The sequence below is a fragment of the Aotus nancymaae genome, unplaced genomic scaffold (genome assembly GCF_030222135.1).
Source record: "Aotus nancymaae isolate 86718 unplaced genomic scaffold, 86718_ANA_hifiasm-v0.15.2.pri h1tg000108l, whole genome shotgun sequence".
NCBI lineage: Eukaryota > Metazoa > Chordata > Mammalia > Primates > Aotidae > Aotus > Aotus nancymaae.
In genome coordinates, this window is record NW_026988523.1 from 40129731 (window position 1) to 40149614 (window position 19884).

Here is a 19884-nt window from a genome sequence, read left to right on the forward strand (position 1 = left end):
GTTGAAATTGTGCTTTACCACGTATGTATCTCTTAATCCAATCAAGTAGATCTCTAAAATTAACCATGTAAATATGTATGCCTGATTTATGGCTAAAATTTTAGGATGAAAGCTATAGATCTCTATTTGTGTTTTATGCCTATTAACATATGTTTTATATATATATATATATATATATATATATATATATATATGATATTTTCTTAACTCCAGATAGCAATGCAAAATTCATTGATAAAATCCTCTAAAAGTGCTCTATTCTAACTTAGCTTGGAAAAAATTTAGCATTTCTAAATAAATATTCCCCAAACTCCTAGAAATGTAGGAACTGATACAAATGTTTTTCAAGTTAACACAATTTAAAATACTTAGGAATAAAACTAACAAGGAATGTAAAGGACCTCTTCAAGGAGAACTACAAACCACTGCTCAATGAAATAAGAGAGGACACAAACAGATGGAGAAACATTCCATGTTCATGGTTAGGAAGAATCAATATCATGAAAATGGCCAAACTGCCCAAAGTAATTTACAGATTCAACGCTATCCCCACCAAGCTACCAATGACCTTCTTCACAGAACTGGAAAAAACCACCTTAAACTTCATATGGAATCAAAAGAGAGCCTGCATTGCCAAGTCAATTCTAAGCAAAAAGAACAAAGTGGGCGGTATCACACTACTGGACTTCAAACTATATTACAAGGCTACAGTAATCAAAACAGCATGGTACTGGTACCAAAACAGAGATATAGACCAATGGAACAGAACAGAGGCCTCGGAGGCAACACAACACATCTACAACCATCTGATCTTTGTCAAATCTGACAAAAACAAGCAATGGGGAAAGGATTCCCTGTTTAATAAATGGTGTTGGGAAAACTGGCTAGCCATGTGCAAAAAGCAGAAACTAGACCCCTTCCTGACACCTTACACTAAAATTAACTCCAGATGGCTTAAAGACTTAAACGTAAGACCTAACGCCATAAAAACCCTAGAAGAAAATCTAGTCAAAACCATTCAGGACATAGGCATAGGCAAGGACTTCATGACCCAAACACCAAAAGCATTGGCAACAAAAACCAAAATAGACAAATGGGACCTAATCAAACTCCACAGCTTCTGCACAGCAAAAGAAACAGTCATTAGAGTGAATCAGCAACCAACAGAATGGGAAAAAATTTTTGCAGTCTACCCATCTGACAAAGGGCTGATATCCAGAATCTACCAAGAACTAAAACAGATTTACAAGAAAAAAACAAACAAGCCCATTCAAACGTGGGCAAAGGATATGAACAGAAGATACAAAAGAAGACATACATGAGGCCAACAAACATATGAAAAAATGCTCATCATCACTGGTCATTAGAGAAATGCAAATCAAAACTACATTGAGATACCATCTCATGCCAGTTAGAATGGCGATCATTAAAAAATCTGGAGACAACAGATGCTGGAGAGGATGTGGAGAAATAGGAACACTTTTACACTGTTGGTGGGAGTGTAAATTAGTTCAACCACTGTGGAAGACAGTGTGGTGATTCCTCAAAGACCTAGAAATAGAAATTCCATTTGACCCAGCAATCCCATTACTGGGTATATATCCAAAGAATTATAAATCGTTCTACTATAAGGACACATGCACACGAATGTTCATTGCAGCACTGTTTACAATAGCAAAGACCTGGAACCAACCCAAATGCCCATCGATGACAGACTGGACAGGGAAAATGTGGCATATACAAACCATGGAATATTACACAGCCATCAAAAACGATGAGTTTGTGTCCTTTGTAGGGACATGGATGAACCTGGAAAACATGTTAGACCTTGTGAAAGGAAAATAAATCTTGGGGACCCAAAATCACTAAGCTAAAGGGAAAAGTCAAACTGGGAACTGCTTAGGGCAAATCTGCCTCCCATTCTATCCAAAGTCACCATCTGCTCATTGAGACAAATGCATATCTGATTGCCTCATTTGGAAAGGGTAATCAGCAACTCAAAAGAACGAAACCATTCATCTTTATCCACCTATGATCTGGAGCCCCCTGTCTGGCCTTCTCTTCAAGTTGTCTCACCTTTCAGGACTGAACCAATGTACATCCTATACGTAATGATTGATGTCTCATGTCTCCCTGAAATGCATAAAACCAAGCTGTGCTCCTACCACCTTGGGCACATGTTGTCCAGATCTCATGAGGATGCATCACAGGTGCAGGCATCCTCAAACTTGGCAAAATAAACTCCCTAAATCTGAGACCTGTCTCAGATTTTCAGGGTTCATACATGTAATGTAGGATGTTAATGTTGGTAAAACAGACACTATTCTGTCTACTATTACAACGATACTGCCCATTAGCCTTAGACCTTCTCCACAAAATAAAAAATGTTGATGAGGTACAAATAATATATTTAAACTTAAATAATGTTGCAAGTTTTAATATGCCTACTTTTCATTTTTTAATACATTTTGATACTTTAATGCTGTAAGAAAAATGAGTAATTAAAACATGAATAAAAGTGTTTATGGGGGTGGACATGTTTCCTCCAGCCTCAGGCTTGGGGTGACATGAAAGGCACCTGCCCATCCCCAGCTTTCATCCCAGCTGTCCTGATGGTGGTTCTAAGCATTTCTCCTTTCTCTATACGAAGATCAAACTCTAGAAACAAACCCAAATCTTACAATATGTTGTGACATGCTATGATGATGAGCAGTCAAAGCCTCAAGCAAGGGATGCTTCTGAAAACAAGACTTATAGAATATAATGTGTGAAAGTAAAGACAGTGTCAGAGTTGCTTCCTCTGCACACGGGGAGCAGACAGGAAGCCTTTGCCTCACCTTCCTCACATGGCCTGCAGCCACGTCTCCCCAGGTCAGACTTGAGGAGAATGAAACTTTGGTCTTCACTGTGGACATGCTACCAGGTGCTCCAAAACCATGGCCTCTCCTCGGGTGGGTCCTGAGGAGAACAAAGCTCTGGTTCTAACTCTAACCCTGTCCCTAGACTTTGACTCTGACCCTAAACCCTGACCCATACCCTGGTCCCTAATTCTGACCCTGACTTTGATCTTGACCCTGACCATGACCCCACCTCTAACCATAATTCCAGCCCTGATCCTGACCCAGACCCTAATTCTAACCCTAACCCTGTTCTTATCTTTACAATCTATCTCTGATTTTACTCTCCAGTGCTAAATAGCTTTACCCAAAAGCACTTTTGGATTATTTAACTTCTTTTCCTTGAATTCTCTAAGGACATCCTAAAGGAGATGTCATTATGTATTTTGCAGTCCCTCTGAGTGGTATGGCTTCAGATGAGAAGTTCTAATACATTGCATGACACAGAAGTGTGAAGGGTAACAGCACCGGGTTGTTAGGAATGCTGGAGCACTCACAACAGTCATTGGTGCTGTTCTCTGAATATTTTCAGTTCATTTTTTATGAATGCATTCTGACTGCTCCATCTCACCTACTCAAATTTTTCCATGGCCACATGACTTCTTCTTCTTCTTTTTTTTTTTTTGCCATTGGAGGCGAGAAGAAATAATATGTGACTTTTTCAGGAGAAATCTCCAGGAAACAGAGTTCTATCCAGCATGCTTTTTGTCTTTTCTACAGCAACGGGGATCTTATTGACGGTACCTCCTTCAGCCTGGATTCCTGTGTTAGGATTACACAGCACAGAGTGACCTCTCACCTGACCCACGATGAGATGCAAATAACTGAGGAAGAAGATTTTTGAGCCACTGGAATGTGGAGGTTGTTTGTCACCATGGTTCAACCTAGTCCTCACTGACTGATGCAGGGCTGAAGAATGAGTGAGAACTGGATCTGGACACGTGACGGGCACTCCTCCAGGCTAAGTAAAATTCAAGTCTCGTTGCAAAGACAACAGTGAGCACGATGTGTTATTAGTGTGAGTGTGGGATAAATAAGGTATATCAAGTGAGACTAATGAGAAACTCAACTTTAAAAGACAGTGCTAATTTGGACTGTAGAGAGATTCCAATGTCCTACTTAGCATTTGAGATTGTGATGGCTGAACAAACTCATTAAGAACCCTAAATGAAGGCTTGGGATAAATATCCGAGGGTGTCGAATATCCCAATTTTTTATCCTAGAATGGGCAGAGTCCTTAACCCCATTCTAAGGAGACTTCCAAAAGAAAAAAGACCTGCATTTCTCCAACAACCCACATCGAGAGACTTTCCTGCACTTTTGACCTGTGGCTAACACTCCTCACCTTTCATTCTGTCCTCAGTGTTATGGGGAAACACCTTTAACTCTCTATGACTTACAGGTTATCAAGTGGCCCTTATAATTCCCTCCAGAGATAGAAAAGACTAATGATGTTTGAGCTCACAGCAGCAAGCGGGCATGTGTGCTCAGCAGCCACGTGGCTCATCTGCTAGGAGATTACTACATACGATGTTCTGCAACATTGCTTAACAGAAGGGGACACTCTCCTGACTCAGTGGGTTTAATTGCTCACCTACTTCTTTTTCTGCCCTCTTGGGATCCTAAAGTGAAAAGAACCCTGGGGTGATAAAGTGAGTCAAAGGGGTGCCAACCGTATCACAGCAAAATAAAGATTCCTAAAAAATCCCTGGCCTAAGATGACAGCCTTGGCTGGGTAAGGCTGAATGTGTTGATAGTGGACCTGGGAGATGAAGGTGGTCAAAATGTTCACATTAAAGAACTGCCACACAGACTGCAAGAAAAGAGAGAGGAGTGGAGATGGTAGCCCGAGTCCCTACAATAAAAGCAAATGTTTTGGGATCAGTTGTTTTTATTCTGACAAAAATTAGAGACAGAAACCAAAGTTTAGCCTGAGGCTGCAATTAATTGAGCAATGATCCAGAGGCACACGTGGCCCAGAGAGATTTAAACATTCTCCCTTATATTAATATAAATACTAAAATCATATCATATAAATATAAACACTTGGGTCTACAGTAGTATTTAAAGGAGATCTCACAAAGAGGTTTGGCTTTTGAATGTTAGTACTGATGGTCTAGAGAATCCATTTTGTTCCAGAAAGAGAAAGGGAGGAATTTCTTGGATCACTTCAGGAATTCGTCTGGCTTTGCCTCATCTTGTATATTTGAACTATGCATATGGCAGAAGAAAACATGATGATTTCACAGATTTAAGGTGTGAAAAGTCACTGGGTGCTTTAAGAAGCCTGGGATTCTTCTGCTGGAAAATAAGTTTGTTGAGACAAAATGAGTTGGAGAAGCTTGTTATTGAAGTGAAGCAGAACTGCTTTTACTAATCTGCTTATTACCCTCACCCTCACCCCCACCCCTACCCCCACCTTAACCTCAAACCCTAAACCCTAACCCTATCCCTACCCTAATCCCTAGCCCTACTCTTTATCCCTGACCCTTGACCCTTGACCCCGACCCCCAAACCCTGACACCAACCCTAACCTTAACCCCTAACCCTACCCCTAACCTTAACCCTTTACATCTGCCCAGATTCTCCAGCAGAAGCAGGGACCCTTGGCTCCCAGCTGTGCACCACTGCATCTGTCACAGGACTCCATAGCAGTCCCCAAATAGACACCTGAATGCCCACTGTGCCAGCCATGCAGTGGAAGCCAGGGTGTATTCTCACCTTCAGAACCAGGACCCAGTGCCTGCATCAGGCTGATCAGGGCTGAAGGGAGCTGGGGCACCCAAGGTCTTCATAGGACCAAGGCTCTCTTGTGCCTCCTGTTAGAGAGCGAGATGCGGACCCAGCAGCACCGCACTCCCCCTCCTTCCCTGCGTGGCAGATCAGAACCTTCCAAGTCAGGGGCCTTTCCCTGATGACACTCCAAGCACAAAACACTGGACTTTCACACAGTGAGGCTGCACACATTATTCTGTTTAGATGCCCACCTAGGCCACTGGGAGAAAGGGTGGTAGAGGGGCGCTCATGTTGCCCTGTGGTATACATGGTCTGGTTTATACGACGGCAAGCCATTTACAAGAAACTCAAGTTGAAACACTACTTGTTTTCAACGTTTTGCTGGCAGAGGATTTACAATGTACACTCCCAAACAAGTTAGCCACACAGCACACTGACTACTTCCCCTCTTAAGTCCCTCTGAGGGCCTCCGCATCAGTCCTAGAATTGGAAGATTGGTGGAGAAGAACTGGGGTGTTGATGGGGTACTGGATACTTGCTGGACACCAGCCTCCCCTTACCTGAGCTTACAGATAGCCCAGATGCCACCTGACCAAATCAGACATTTTAACACACACAGCCCTCAATACAGGACTTACAGATGCAAAACTCTAAGGTAAAGGATTGTCACAACTCCTTGGTGTCTCAAGGAACTAAAACACTGCCTAACACAGGTGCACCATCAACCTTATCACTAAATAAACCTCTGTATTTTATTCATCTTTGATTGTGGAAATAATGTGACAAACACATTGGACTAAAGACCTTTGAGGTCTCTTCACAGGATCCTATCTGGTGGACCCGCAGATCTGTCAACACAGAGAAGGCATCTGTAAACAGGTGCAGGACAGAGGCCAGACAAAACCAGTCTTGAACTCCTGACCTCAGGTGATCCACATGCCTCGGCCTCCTAAAGTACTGAGTGTGAGCTACTTTGCCTGGCCGGCTTGTATCTTGGTGATCACCTGGATATGGAGGGTGAAGGAGGAGGGGTGTCAGGCAGATATTGCTCTTGGATTACCACCTGGGATATTAGGTGCAAGGCTCTATTATTGGTTCAAACCCTGAGAGCGCCAGCAAACAACTCAAGGCGGTGTGGAGCAACATGCTGTTTTAATGAGCGCCTGGGTGCAGACGGGCTGAGGCCTAAAATGGCGGCAGCCCCCAGGGAGAGTGAGGCAGGGGTTTTCTAGTCTCCTGTAAATGGGAAGTGTTCCAGTCTGATGTAACTGCTATGTGGTACCTAGACAGCCTCTCTCTTGATCTTCAGGGAGTACTTGTCTTCTGGCCTGCCATCTTCTGGCTTCTGCTCTCTTGCTGACCCACGCTGCTGGTGCAAGTGGTCTTGGACATTGGGACTGGGCCTGAGGAAGGGGGAGTTATCCCCCCCAAGTTCAGGCCCCGGGGAGAATCTTTCCCTAGGGAGAGTAGGCTGGCTGATTTTTCTCTGTTACGCACAACTTGGTTTTCCGGGTGTAGTGGGGTGCCTCAAGCCAAAAGCTTTACTCCTCGTATAGGCCAGACCCCACATGGCCGTTCTTGTGGCTGCCAGGCCACTTTGAGGCTGAGAGAGAAAGTTTTGTATTTCTTTTCCATTTTATTTTTATTTTTTTATTTAATTTTTTTTAATTTAGTACCTATACAGACTGCCAAAAATTGCCAATGCCGACTATATTTCCCGTTGTCATGGCAGAGTATTGGGAAAAGTTTTCAATTAGCAATAATTGCGCCTCAGATAAACCTCATTGGCTACGATACTGCCACTGTGCAAAGCTATTTTTTTGTATTTTCAGTAGAGACTCGGTTTCACCATATTGGCCATGCTGGTGACCAACTCCTGGCCTCAAGTGATCTGCCCTCCTCAGCCTTGCAAAGTGCTGGGATTGCAGGTGTGAGCCACTGCGCCCGGCCTTAATGTTTGTTTATATAGGTTATTAAGAATAGTGTTGTCTCTTATAAAGGCCTGTGATCAGTTTGTGTCAGGCTATTAGTATTGTTACTTTTCTATGTTACTACTGATTTTAACAATAATTTATGAGTGTACCAATATCTTTAAAGCAAAACTTATTTTTAAATTAAGAATGCTTATTGCTTAAAGTACTGGTAAGTAAAGTTTGGGGTCTTTATTTAGTTATTAACGATAGAGGCCTGAGTTTGCAGAAGCCTATTCTTGATCCACTGAGCTAATGGCATGTCTGGGTGAGGCCTGTGTGACTATTTACGAGACTATTGTCTCTTGAAGTTCCCGTTCTGGGCTGGTTTTATGACTCTGTTTACCTGCATTCACTAAATCCCGTGTTCACTCACATGTTACTTAAAAAATGCTACCCCTCAAATTATCACTTGCCTTGATGTTATTTACTGTAACTGTAGTCACTGATAAGAGGATAAGAATCTTAATAGGATTAGAATCTTTTGTTTGTTTTGGGTTCAGTGACCTTTAGATAAACCTGTATGCTACCCCCTCCCCTGCTTACTTTGTAATTTTCTTTTCCCTCCTGATAAACCTTTTGTAATGGGACCTACATCAGTCACTGTATGAAAAAACATATATAAGCTCCTGTGCACAAAGAATAAATCGCTGATCTGAGCACAGCTCATTTCAGACCTCCAGATCCATTTTTCTCTATCTCCCTTTCCTTCCGCGCACTCTCTCTTCCAGGTATTAGGACCCTCTTGCTGGTCAAGAGACCCCTGGCAGACGTGCCGATCTCACGGACCCCAACAATTAACTTGTTCCTGCAACCATAAATATTTTATAACCAAAGGTGCTCAACACTTAAATATATAATCCAACAAATTTAACGTGTGTGTGTGTGTGTGTGTGTGTGTGTGTGTGAGTGAGAGAGAGAGAGAGAGAGAGAGAGAGACAGGGTCTCACTCTGTCTCCCAGGATTGAGTACAGTGGTGCAATGATCGCTGGCTCACTGCAGCCTCAAACTCCTGGGATCAAGCGATCCATCCGCCTCAGCCTCCTGGGTAACTGGGACCACAGGCATGCGCCACCATGCCAGCTAATTTTTATATTTTTTGTAGACATGAGGGTCTCACTATTTTCCCAGGCAGGTCTTGAATTCCTGATCTCAAGTGATCCTCCCACCTTGAGGAGCCAGCCTGTTGGCCAAAAGCGGAGGAGTGAAGGCGCCGGGCAGTTGGCAGGTGGAGCCAAAGAAGAAAGACTTCCCTGACGGGGAATCGAACCTGGGCCAGGCGTGAGAACTCCGAATCCTAACCACTAGACCGCCAAGGAGCGTCGTCCACCAGACCAGCCTTATGTCTCCTGACCCCAGCGCCTGTGGCCCCAGCACTGGGTGCTACCTTGGCCCTGTCCCCTACTTGGGTTTAAAACAAACACCCATCGACCGCCCCCACCGACGCCTACGCCTAGGCTGCGCCGGTGGCAACCAACCTGCCCCAGCAGCTCTGGTCCTGTTCGCAGCCTGCCCTCCAAACACTGCCGTCTCCTTTCCCGGGCGCACACACGTGCAGCCACAGGCCAAGTCCGGACATGACGGGGGCTCCGCGGCCGGGACCTCCGCAAAAGATGGGCCGCTGCGTTGGCCGGGAATCGAACCCGGGTCAACTGCTTGGAAGGCAGCTATGCTCACCACTATACCACCAACGCCACAAGGCACGAGCAGAAATGCCACGCCGGCCCGGGGCTTCCACGAGCGAGCGCGCTGCCTAAGCCCGGCGCATCCCGACTGGCCGCTGGGTCTGTCTGTCCCTGCGTCCGGCCGTCCGACTGCCCGGCGGGCCGCCGCTCCGCTTTTGCCACGGTGTCGCCAAAGGCCGCCCCGCGCCCCACCGGTGCAAGGCGAGCGCGACTTTTCCAGTCGGTCCGCCCACCCGTCTGCCTGCCTCTGGAGGCGTTCTGGCTCCCTCGCCACCCGGGGCCACCAGAAACCTTCTCCACCAGGTGCCTGGCGGGGCCACAGCCGCTGCGTGCCCACAGGGTCCTCACTCCTCCCCCTCCCACCGGGCCCCGGGCTCCGTGCGAGACAGGGAGCCTCCTCCGATAGCCAATTTGGGTCTGCCGCTTGTTGGGCGCCGTGGGAGCGAGAGGAGGCCGCCACGCTGTGGCGACCAAGCAACCGGCAAAAAGAAAAGACAGAAGGCCAAGGGGGCAAATGGGGCCATGGGGACCAAGGGGCCAGGCAGTCCAGGCCCGAGATGGCGCCCTGCGGCTAGCTAGAGGGCGGAGGGAGGATAGGGTGGGCACAAAGGCTGGGTCCGAGACAGCTGGTCCAAAAACAACTTCTGTCTCCCCGTCGGGGAATCGAACCCCGGTCTCCCGCGTGACAGGCGGGGATACTCACCACTATACTAACGAGGACGACGGCCACAGCCGCTGGGATGCCAGACCCCACTCGGACCGCGGACACCGAGCGCTGCCTTGATTCCCCTCTGCCAACCGACCGCAGGGGCTGGCACGTGCCCGCGCGCGACCCGCCACCCGCCACCAGTGGCGCGACCTACCCCGACACCCAACAAAGCACCCTGCGATCACACCCGGATCCCGAGGGACCCCGACAGCTACACGAGTGGTGTGGAACTTACCCATGCGCCCTGTCTGCTGTCTCCAACGCGGGGATCGGTCCGGGAGAAAGAGGCGAGGGCGAAACCGCCAGGACGCTGCCCCTAGGACGTGGTGGGCGCGCGCCCTGCGCGAGTCCCGCCGGCGAAGGCGCAGTGACGGGCGCGTGCAACGACAGCCAGCACCCCTCCGACCTGGGTCCGGGGTAGGGACGCCGGGGTGTCCGCGTCAGAGCCAGCAGGCCGCGTTACGCTCCGCCCGCGCGGTCCGTAGGTTGCGCACCGAAAGCACCGGCCAACGGCGCCGGCTCCCAGGCACGCGAACGGGGACGCGCCACGGCGTGCCGTCAGGATGGCCGAGCGGTCTAAGGCGCTGCGTTCAGGTCGCAGTCTCCCCTGGAGGCGTGGGTTCGAATCCCACTCCTGACAAGCGGACCTTTTGGCCCGCCCACCGCAACCCCGGACCACCTCGCCTCGGCTGCCGCCTTGAGCCCTTGCCCGCGCTCCAAAACTCCAGCCCGCTTCAAGCAAGCCTCCGAAGCGCAGCCGCTTCTCAGGCACGTCCGTTCTTCCTGCCTGCCCACCCACCCATCGGCAGTCACGGAAACAGCCCAGGACTGTGCGCCAGCGCTCCGGACCCTCTACCAATTGCCCTTCCGGCAGACGCGCTCCCCACCCCGTCACGCGCCCTCTTACCAGGTCCAAACACACCGAGCGACCGCGAACGCCCTCCTGGCTCTTCCCTGCAGGTTTCCTCCGTCGGCCTTCTCCTCAATCGCCCTAACAGACACAGGCCTGATTCTCTCGCCTTCCTCCTTTTCCCTCCTTCCTCCCGCCGCCCAGCGCCCACCGCCCAGCGCCCACCGCCCACCGCTCACCGCCCTCGACCCGCCGCCTTGAATCGCCGCTGCGCTGCCCAGAGGCGTCCGGAGTGCACCGCCCGCCCGTTTGCACCCTCCAACTTCTGCCCGCTGAGCAGCAGCGACTCGCTCGTGGAGCCCCGCGCACTTCTGCAACCAGAGGCGCGCCATCCAACATCCTGTCCTCGCCTCCAACCCCTCGGCCCCCGCCTGCCCATTCCATTCTCCTGACACCCTACCCAGGTCGCCGATCCCACCGCGCTAACTGTGCTCCCTTCCCTGTGGGGCCCTAACTGCTAACACCTGCCTGCAGGCGGTCCTCCTGCAGCCCGCACGCCTGCGGGCCAGCGGCGGCGGGATCCCTGCACACTCGCCTGGCAGGCGAGCCCAAACCCGGAAACATAGCCCATGAGGAATCCCGGTGGAAGCTTTAGATCCCGCCCACCGGCCCACAGAGGCCAGGCCCCGCGGGGACCAGCTCTGTGCCACACCGCATTTCCACGTGGGAAACCGCGACCTGGGCCGTCCCAGCCACACCCAGCGCGCCTTCTCCCGGCTCAGCAGCTGCGGCTCTGCCAAAGCGCTCATCTGCTGCTTTGTGGCGCTCAGGCCTCCCTACCGGCCCATCGGGGTCCCGCACCATGTATCAGCCAGTGCGGGGGTGGGGGGCCTGTTCAGAGCGCAGAAGCGAGGCTCTCACGGACTTGGTCGGCGTTTCTGAGCCACACGCAGCGGCTGCGAGACCCGTGACCTTTCAGCGCCCCCTCTCGCTGACACCCCCACCCCCCCACCCCGGCGGAGGGCCAGCCCGGCGGGAAAAGGACTTTGGGTCTGGGCCGGGGATCCGCGCTCAGCAAGGCCCGCCACAGCGCACCTGCCCACCTGAGCCATCGGGCGCGGGCCAGGGCTGGTCTTCTTCCTGGCGACCCTGGCGGCAGGGAAAGTGCAAGATGGGTCGACTTGGCCTCTCTCCTTCCGCCTGTTTCGCCCATGGCCCCTCGACGTGACGTGACGGGAGCCTCCCCTTCTGCTCGCCCCATAGGGCCAGCCTCTCGTGGACGCTACAGCGGGGCACACGCCCGCGGCACGGTGTGACCAGTGAAGGGCGGCTGATGGCGAGCGCCCCTGTGCCAGCTACCGTCGGCGCCTTTCATCGGTGCATGGGTGGTTCAGTGGTAGAATTCTCGCCTGCCACGCGGGAGGCCCGGGTTCGATTCCCGGCCCATGCAGTGCGACGTCCCATTTTGGTGCTGCAGCACCGACGTATAGCTGCGCTCCCCTCTGCCGCCTGCTCACACTCGGGGCGCTAGAGCGTGTCCTGCCCCGGCCCTGCTTCCACGCGGGATCCGCCTCTGCCCACTCCCCGGACCTTCTCTGGACTAATGGATGACGCCACCACGCCCTACACCACCTCCATAACGACACCCCCTCCGAACCCAAGAGTGCGCCAGAAACCAGCCTTTGGCAGCCTCCTGGTCCCGTTTCTCTTCACTGCCCTGCCACCGCCTCTGTCCCACGCACTTCACTTCAAGGAATGCCTCCAGGCAGCATGAGCTTGCGGTCGCTCGCCCCACTTCTCTTCACTTTTCACCACGACTACCCCTCTCTCTCTCTCTCTCTCTCTCTCTCTCTCTCTCTCTCTCTCTCTCTCTCTCTCTCTCTCTCCCCCCCCCCACGCCCCATCTCCTCTGACTCTCTCTCCACCGCTGGCTCCCCACGTCTAGAAAATCATGCCATCGATGCCCTTCTGGTAGCGAGGAAGTCGCGACTTGGAGTAGAGAAACATCACGTTCCCCTGCACGGGGGTGGGGGAGCGGGTCACACGGTCCCAAATGCCACCCCACCACTAAACGCGTGGCACCTGCACAGCCTCCATTCACCGTGTTCCAGACATGGCACACTCTCTGTCCTTATGAGGCTCACGCGGCAACCCCACCGCCATCACGCCTCTCCCAACCTAACCCCCATCCACCACTTGAGTCCAGGATCCTGCCTTGCTGCTGTCGCTAGGACGTCTTTCCATCTTAGCCCCCGACACATACATGCCCGAGACGTGAATGTGCGTCCTGAAGGCGGCTTACTTATGTCTGCGGTCCAGGTGCATTCCCTACTCCTTTGGGACCTGGGACATGGTCCCCAGTCGCTCTGTCATGCTGTCTGTCCCACCCTTGGCTGCTTGCCCCTTCACCCCAGCCCCACTCCATACTCTGACCCCCTGGCCCAACAGCATCCGTCTCCCCCGACGGGGGTCCCCTTGACCACACCGACTTCATTCTTGCCCAGCCCAGAGCCCAGACAGACCAACCCACTGAAAATCTACCGCTCCTTCCAGCCTCCAGGCTCAGCCTTCCCTCCCTCAGCTCTATCTCCCCCCACCCAACATGTTCTTACACACACACACACACACACACACACACACCCCAGCGCAGCCAACTCTCTGGCTGCCAGTGCCTCTCTCTCACACGACTCACATCCCCCAGTCCTGGTTTCCTTCAGGCTCTTCAGACACACGCCGGCTCCGCCACCACCTGGGATCCCTCAGACCGCACACGCCACCTGAGATGTGCCTCAACGCCCCAGGCATCGGCACAACCTCCGTGTGACTGGACCGCCTCGTTCCCAGACCTTGGCAGCCAGCCTGTGCACCACCCAGACACCCTGGACTCCTTCTCCTGCCTCCCAGTCCGCGGTCGGCATGCTTCTGTCCTTGCCTTGGTGTCGGCCCCTAGTCCCGTGCTGGGGTGGTTGCCAGCCACGGGAACGCACACCTTTGTCCGTCACTGTCACGCACTGACACACACCCACATCTCGCTGGGAAGCAAGCTGGCCTCCCGTGGGGATGCCAAGGCTCTCTCTCCCCAACAGGGTCTGGTCTCTGCAGGCGATCCGACTTTGCCAATATCACCTGAATGTCAAGGGACAGGCTTGGGCGGTTGGTGACCTCTACTTTGCCCCCAAGGAAAGTTTTGGCAGGGAGTTGACTGAGCTCTGCCATTGACTTGGGGGATCGGCCAAGCTCCAAGGTCGATACCGCGCTGGACAGAGGCTGGGACAACTGGGCTGATCGGTGTGAAGGAGAGGATGGGAAGACATTCCACAGCAAATCTAGGCGCTGGGGATGTGCGCCATCTCCGTGTTTTCCTTGCCAGCTGGGGAGAAGTTAGAGAGCGTGGGTGAAGAAATGGGAAACCAACGTCCGCTACAAGTCTATCCTGAACCCCAACTTTCCACGTGCGCTTTGGTCAGCTTGGCTGCTGGGTTTTTCCCACCAGCTCCTGCATCTGCATGCTTCAACGCCCGTGGCCAGGTTGGTCTAACTAGTGGGACCTCTCAAGCGTCATCGTCACATCCAGAACAGGCGAGAAACTCAAATACGTCAACAGTGAGGGGGAGCATGTGTACACACACACACACAAAAACCTCCCCCCCAAAACACACACACCAACAGGCACCCGTCGGGCCACGCGCACGCCATCTGATCCCATTGGAACGTGGGCAGAGAACACACAGGAATGGCCCACCAACGGGTGTATGAAGAGAAAATGCTCAGCCTCGGCAATCTTCGGGGAAATGCCAATGGAAACCACGAGGAGCAGTCATCAACCCCGCTTAGGATGGCTGTCGTTAAACCCGCAGGGAAAATAACCCATCCCGACGAGGAGGTGGACAAAAGGGAAGAATCAGGCACCGTCGGTGGAAAGGTAAATAAGGACGGCCACCCTGAAAAGCAGCATGGAGATTTCTCCAAACGAAACACAGCAAACTGACAAACAAAGGAAACCGCACCTCCACCCTAGCCTTCCGTCTCCTCCAGCCCCTCCCACGCACACAACCACAGGTAGAGCTACGGCTGCCTCCGGCAATCCCACGGGTGGGTATTTATCCAAAGCACAAGGAAATCCGAATATCAGAGGGATACCCGCACCCCCATGTGTAATGCAGCGCTGTTCGCAATTGTAGAAACATCGAATCAACCTAAGAGTCCATCAGTTGGGAAATGGATTAAAGAAATGTGGCGGGGGGGGGGTGAGGGCAGCAAATCCTAGTGCCATGTGTGTACCTATGCAACAATCTTGCATGTTCTTCACATGTACCCGAAAACCTAAAATTAAATGTATAATTTAATTTAAATGAATTAAATGAATAAATGAATATATGTAACTAAAAGTATAATTGGATTGTTTGTGACATAAAGAATAAATGTTTGAGGGGATGGATATCCCATTTATTGATACAGGCATGCAATGCATGACAGTAATCATTATCGATGATTGGATAATGATATAAATAATGATTGGATAATCATATGCATGCCTGTATCAAAGTATCTCATGCAACCCATAAATATATATACCTACTACGTATCCACAAAAATTAAAAAAATAAATAAATAATTTTAAAACCTACAAAGAAAAATAAAAGAAAATAAAGAAACGTGGCATCTAAACAGCAGGGAATACTACTTGGCCTTGAAACAGAACGAATCCTCTCCTTTGCAGCAACACAGATGGAGCTGGAGGTCACGATGCAACGTCAAGTGAGCCGGGAAGAGAAAGACAGAGATGGCAGGTCCTTACTCCTACCGTGGGAGCTCAAAAAGTCCACCTCGTGGAGGTAGAGCATAGAACGATAGGAACCAGGGGCCGGAGAGGGCGTGTGGGAGACTGGGGTGAAGAGAGGTTGGAGGAAAGGGGTACGAGCCTGTGGTTCGATGGAAGGAATACGTTCTAATGTTCCATCGCAGCGTAGGGCGACTATAGCTAACGGCGATGTATGAGTGTGTGTTTCCAAAGGGCTGGAAGACAGCGCCTGTGATGTTCCCAACAGGGAGAGCTGATAGATACCGACGGGACGGATGCCCTACATGCCCTCAGTTGATCATCCATCACTCCACAATCTACACGTGTTCCCACATATCACAGGAATCCCAACGATAACCCATCCGCACGAAGAAAATCATAATCGTGCTGAAAGAGGGATTGTCACAGCTCTGCCTCCCCGGCGCCATGGCCCGTGGTCTGAGCTCAAGATTCACTGCCATCCTTATCAAAGCCGCTCATGCGCGTGGAGCCCAATCAGGGACTCCGGCCCGCTCAGGGCCTGGCAGGCCGTGGCAAAGCCAGTGCGCTGGCTGGCATGAGTGGCCGTTGCAGGTGGTCCAACCCTGAGGTGCAGATCCCCTGCGGTTGACAGAGAAGTGGCCCGTCAGCACCCCCCCAATCCCCCCCGGGCTTGGATTGGCAGAAGCCTTGCTGCTAGAGAGTCCTGGCCCATTCCGTGGCAAGATGCCACTGAGAGTGTGTGGTGCCGGTGGTGGTGGCGGCGGCGACGGCGGCGGCGGCGGGTCTCCTGGCGACCACGGGAGGAGAAAGCCTGTCCTGGCCAGTGGGCTTTGCCACCGAGGCAGAATGGGAGCGAGGCCAGCACCCGACAAGGAAGAGCTGTGAAGCTGATGTGGCGCAGGTGGCGTCAGGGAAGCCAAAAGGACAAATGGGTGGAGGCAGGCGGGGAGGCTTCTGGCCTCATTGGAGGCGGCCGGGGTTTGTGGCTGGGGCGAGGGAGAAATGATCCAGGCTGGTGGCCGAAACCGGAGGAGTGAAGGCGCCGGGCAGTTGCCAGGCGGAGCCAAAGAAGGAAGACTTCCCTGACCGGGAATCGAACCCGGGCCGCGGCGGTGAGAGCGCCGAATCCTAACCACTAGACCACCAGGGAGGTTCGGCCGCCTGTCCAGGCTTGCGCCTCCTGGCCCCAGTGCCTATGGCCCCAGCACTGGGCGCTACCTTGGCACCTGTCCCCTGCTTGGGTTTAAAACAAACACCCACCGCCAGCCCCCGCCGACGCCGACGCTGCGCCCGCGGCAACCCGCCTGCCCCAGCAGCTCTGGTCCTGTTCGCAGCCCACCCTCCAAACGCCACCACCTCCTTCCCCGGGCGCACACGCGTGCAGCCAGAGGCTAAGCCTGGACACGACGCGGGCTCCGCGGCGCGATACCCCTGCAAAAGGTGGGCTGCTGCGTTGGCCGGGAATCGAACCCGGGTCAACTGCTTGGAAGGCAGCTATGCTCACCACTATACCACCAACGCCGCACGGCACGGGCAGCCACGCCACGCCGGCCCGGGGCTCCCACGAGCGAGCGCGCCTCATGAGGCCGGCGCAGCCCGGCTGGACGCTGCGTCCCTCTGTCTGTCCGTCCGTCCGTCCGTCCGTCCGTCCGTCCGACCGCCCGGCCGCCGCCCTCCGCGTTGCCACAGCGCCGCCTAAGGCTGCCCCGCGCCCCTCCGGAGCGTGGCTGCTCGGGTCGGACCCCCTGCCTGCCTGCCTGCCACTGGGGGCGCTCTCTCTCCCTCGCCGCCCGGGGCCGCCAGAGTCCTTCTCCACCAGGTGCCCGGCGGGGCCACAGCCGCTGCGCGCCCACAGGGTCCTCACTCCTCCGCCTCCCACCGGGCCGCGGGCCCCGGGCCCCGTGCGAGGCAGGGAGCCTCTTCCGACAGCCACTTTGGGCCGGCCGCTCGTTGGGCGCCGTGGGGGCGAGAGGAGGTCGCCACCGTGTGGCGACTAAGCGGCCGGCGACAAGAAAAGGCAAGAGGTGCGGGGGGCCACGGGGGCTCAGGGGGCAAAGGGGACCACGGGGTGCAAGGGGCCAGGCTGTCCGGGCCCGAGCTGGCGCCCTGCGGCTAGCTGGGGGGCGGAGGGAGGATAGGGTGGGCACAAAGGCTGGGTCCGAGGCGGCGGCCCAAAAAGGACTGCTGCCTCCCCGTCGGGGAATCGAACCCCGGTCTCCCGCGTGACAGGCGGGGATACTCACCACTATACTAACGAGGACGACGGCGACAGCCGCCGGGACGCCACACCCCACTCCGACCGCGGACACCGAGCCCTGCCTTGATCCCCTCCGCCGACCGACCGCAGGGGCCCGCCCGGCACGTGCCCGCCCGCTGTCCGACACCCGACACCCGTCACCGGTGGCGCGACCTAACCCGACACCCAACAAAGCACCCTGCGATCCCACCCGGATCCAGACCGGGACCCCGACAGCTACCCGAGTGGCGTCGAACCTCCCCGCGCGCCCTGTCTGCTGTCTCCAACGCGGGGATCGCGACAGGAGGAAGAGGCGAGGGCGAAACCGCCAGGCCGCTGCTCCCAGAACGTGGTGGGCGCGCGCCCTGCGGGGGTCCCGCCGGCGGAGGCCCGGGGGCGGGGGCGGGGGCGTGCAGGGGCGGCCGGCACCCCGCGGACCGTTTGGGTCCGGGGTAGGGACGCCGGGGCGTCCGCGCCAGAGCCAGCCGGTTGCGTTCACTCGGCGCCCGCTCCGCCCGCGCGGTCCGTCGGTTGCGCACCGAACGCACCGGCCAACGGCGCCGGCTCCCAGGCACGCGAACGGGGACGCGCCACGGCGCGCCGTCAGGATGGCCGAGCGGTCTAAGGCGCTGCGTTCAGGTCGCAGTCTCCCCTGGAGGCGTGGGTTCGAATCCCACTCCTGACAAGCGGACCTTTTGGCCCGCCCACCGCAACCCCGGACCACCTCGCCTCGGCTGCCGCCTTGAGCCCTTGCCCGCGCTCCAAAACTCCAGCCCGCTTCAAGCAAGCCTCCGAAGCGCAGCCGCTTCTCAGGCACGTCCGTTCTTCCTGCCTGCCCACCCACCCATCGGCAGTCACGGAAACAGCCCAGGACTGTGCGCCAGCGCTCCGGACCCTCTACCAATTGCCCTTCCGGCAGACGCGCTCCCCACCCCGTCACGCGCCCTCTTACCAGGTCCAAACACACCGAGCGACCGCGAACGCCCTCCTGGCTCTTCCCTGCAGGTTTCCTCCGTCGGCCTTCTCCTCAATCGCCCTAACAGACACAGGCCTGATTCTCTCGCCTTCCTCCTTTTCCCTCCTTCCTCCCGCCGCCCAGCGCCCACCGCCCAGCGCCCACCGCCCACCGCTCACCGCCCTCGACCCGCCGCCTTGAATCGCCGCTGCGCTGCCCAGAGGCGTCCGGAGTGCACCGCCCGCCCGTTTGCACCCTCCAACTTCTGCCCGCTGAGCAGCAGCGACTCGCTCGTGGAGCCCCGCGCACTTCTGCAACCAGAGGCGCGCCATCCAACATCCTGTCCTCGCCTCCAACCCCTCGGCCCCCGCCTGCCCATTCCATTCTCCTGACACCCTACCCAGGTCGCCGATCCCACCGCGCTAACTGTGCTCCCTTCCCTGTGGGGCCCTAACTGCTAACACCTGCCTGCAGGCGGTCCTCCTGCAGCCCGCACGCCTGCGGGCCAGCGGCGGCGGGATCCCTGCACACTCGCCTGGCAGGCGAGCCCAAACCCGGAAACATAGCCCATGAGGAATCCCGGTGGAAGCTTTAGATCCCGCCCACCGGCCCACAGAGGCCAGGCCCCGCGGGGACCAGCTCTGTGCCACACCGCATTTCCACGTGGGAAACCGCGACCTGGGCCGTCCCAGCCACACCCAGCGCGCCTTCTCCCGGGTCAGCAGCTGCGGCTCTGCCAAAGCGCTCATCTGCTGCTTTGTGGCGCTCAGGCCTCCCTACCGGCCCATCGGGGTCCCGCACCATGTATCAGCCAGTGCGGGGGTGGGGGGCCTGTTCAGAGCGCAGAAGCGAGGCTCTCACGGACTTGGTCGGCGTTTCTGAGCCACACGCAGCGGCTGCGAGACCCGTGACCTTTCAGCGCCCCCTCTCGCTGACACCCCCACCCCCCCACCCCGGCGGAGGGCCAGCCCGGCGGGAAAAGGACTTTGGGTCTGGGCCGGGGATCCGCGCTCAGCAAGGCCCGCCACAGCGCACCTGCCCACCTGAGCCATCGGGCGCGGGC

The 19884-nt window shown here is 54.8% G+C and overlaps 8 non-coding genes across 8 annotated transcripts; 2 read left to right on the forward strand and 6 right to left on the reverse strand.

Moving 5' to 3' along the window:
* Window positions 1-7308: 7308 nt before the first annotated feature.
* On the reverse strand, window positions 7309-7447 carry LOC135272423 (U4 spliceosomal RNA). The gene has a single exon (XR_010340568.1). It is a non-coding gene; the product is annotated as a U4 spliceosomal RNA (small nuclear RNA).
* A 1778-nt stretch (window positions 7448-9225) lies between these two features.
* Window positions 9226-9297, reverse strand: TRNAG-UCC (transfer RNA glycine (anticodon UCC)). The gene has a single exon. It is a non-coding gene; the product is annotated as a tRNA-Gly (tRNA).
* Window positions 9298-9936: 639 nt separating this feature from the next.
* Window positions 9937-10008, reverse strand: TRNAD-GUC (transfer RNA aspartic acid (anticodon GUC)). The gene has a single exon. It is a non-coding gene; the product is annotated as a tRNA-Asp (tRNA).
* Window positions 10009-10554: 546 nt separating this feature from the next.
* On the forward strand, window positions 10555-10637 carry TRNAL-CAG (transfer RNA leucine (anticodon CAG)). Its single transcript has one exon. It is a non-coding gene; the product is annotated as a tRNA-Leu (tRNA).
* A 6071-nt stretch (window positions 10638-16708) lies between these two features.
* TRNAE-CUC (transfer RNA glutamic acid (anticodon CUC)) lies at window positions 16709-16780 on the reverse strand. The gene has a single exon. It is a non-coding gene; the product is annotated as a tRNA-Glu (tRNA).
* A 299-nt stretch (window positions 16781-17079) lies between these two features.
* Window positions 17080-17151, reverse strand: TRNAG-UCC (transfer RNA glycine (anticodon UCC)). The gene has a single exon. It is a non-coding gene; the product is annotated as a tRNA-Gly (tRNA).
* A 667-nt stretch (window positions 17152-17818) lies between these two features.
* Window positions 17819-17890, reverse strand: TRNAD-GUC (transfer RNA aspartic acid (anticodon GUC)). Its single transcript has one exon. It is a non-coding gene; the product is annotated as a tRNA-Asp (tRNA).
* A 578-nt stretch (window positions 17891-18468) lies between these two features.
* On the forward strand, window positions 18469-18551 carry TRNAL-CAG (transfer RNA leucine (anticodon CAG)). The gene has a single exon. It is a non-coding gene; the product is annotated as a tRNA-Leu (tRNA).
* The last annotated feature ends 1333 nt before the right edge of the window (window positions 18552-19884 follow it).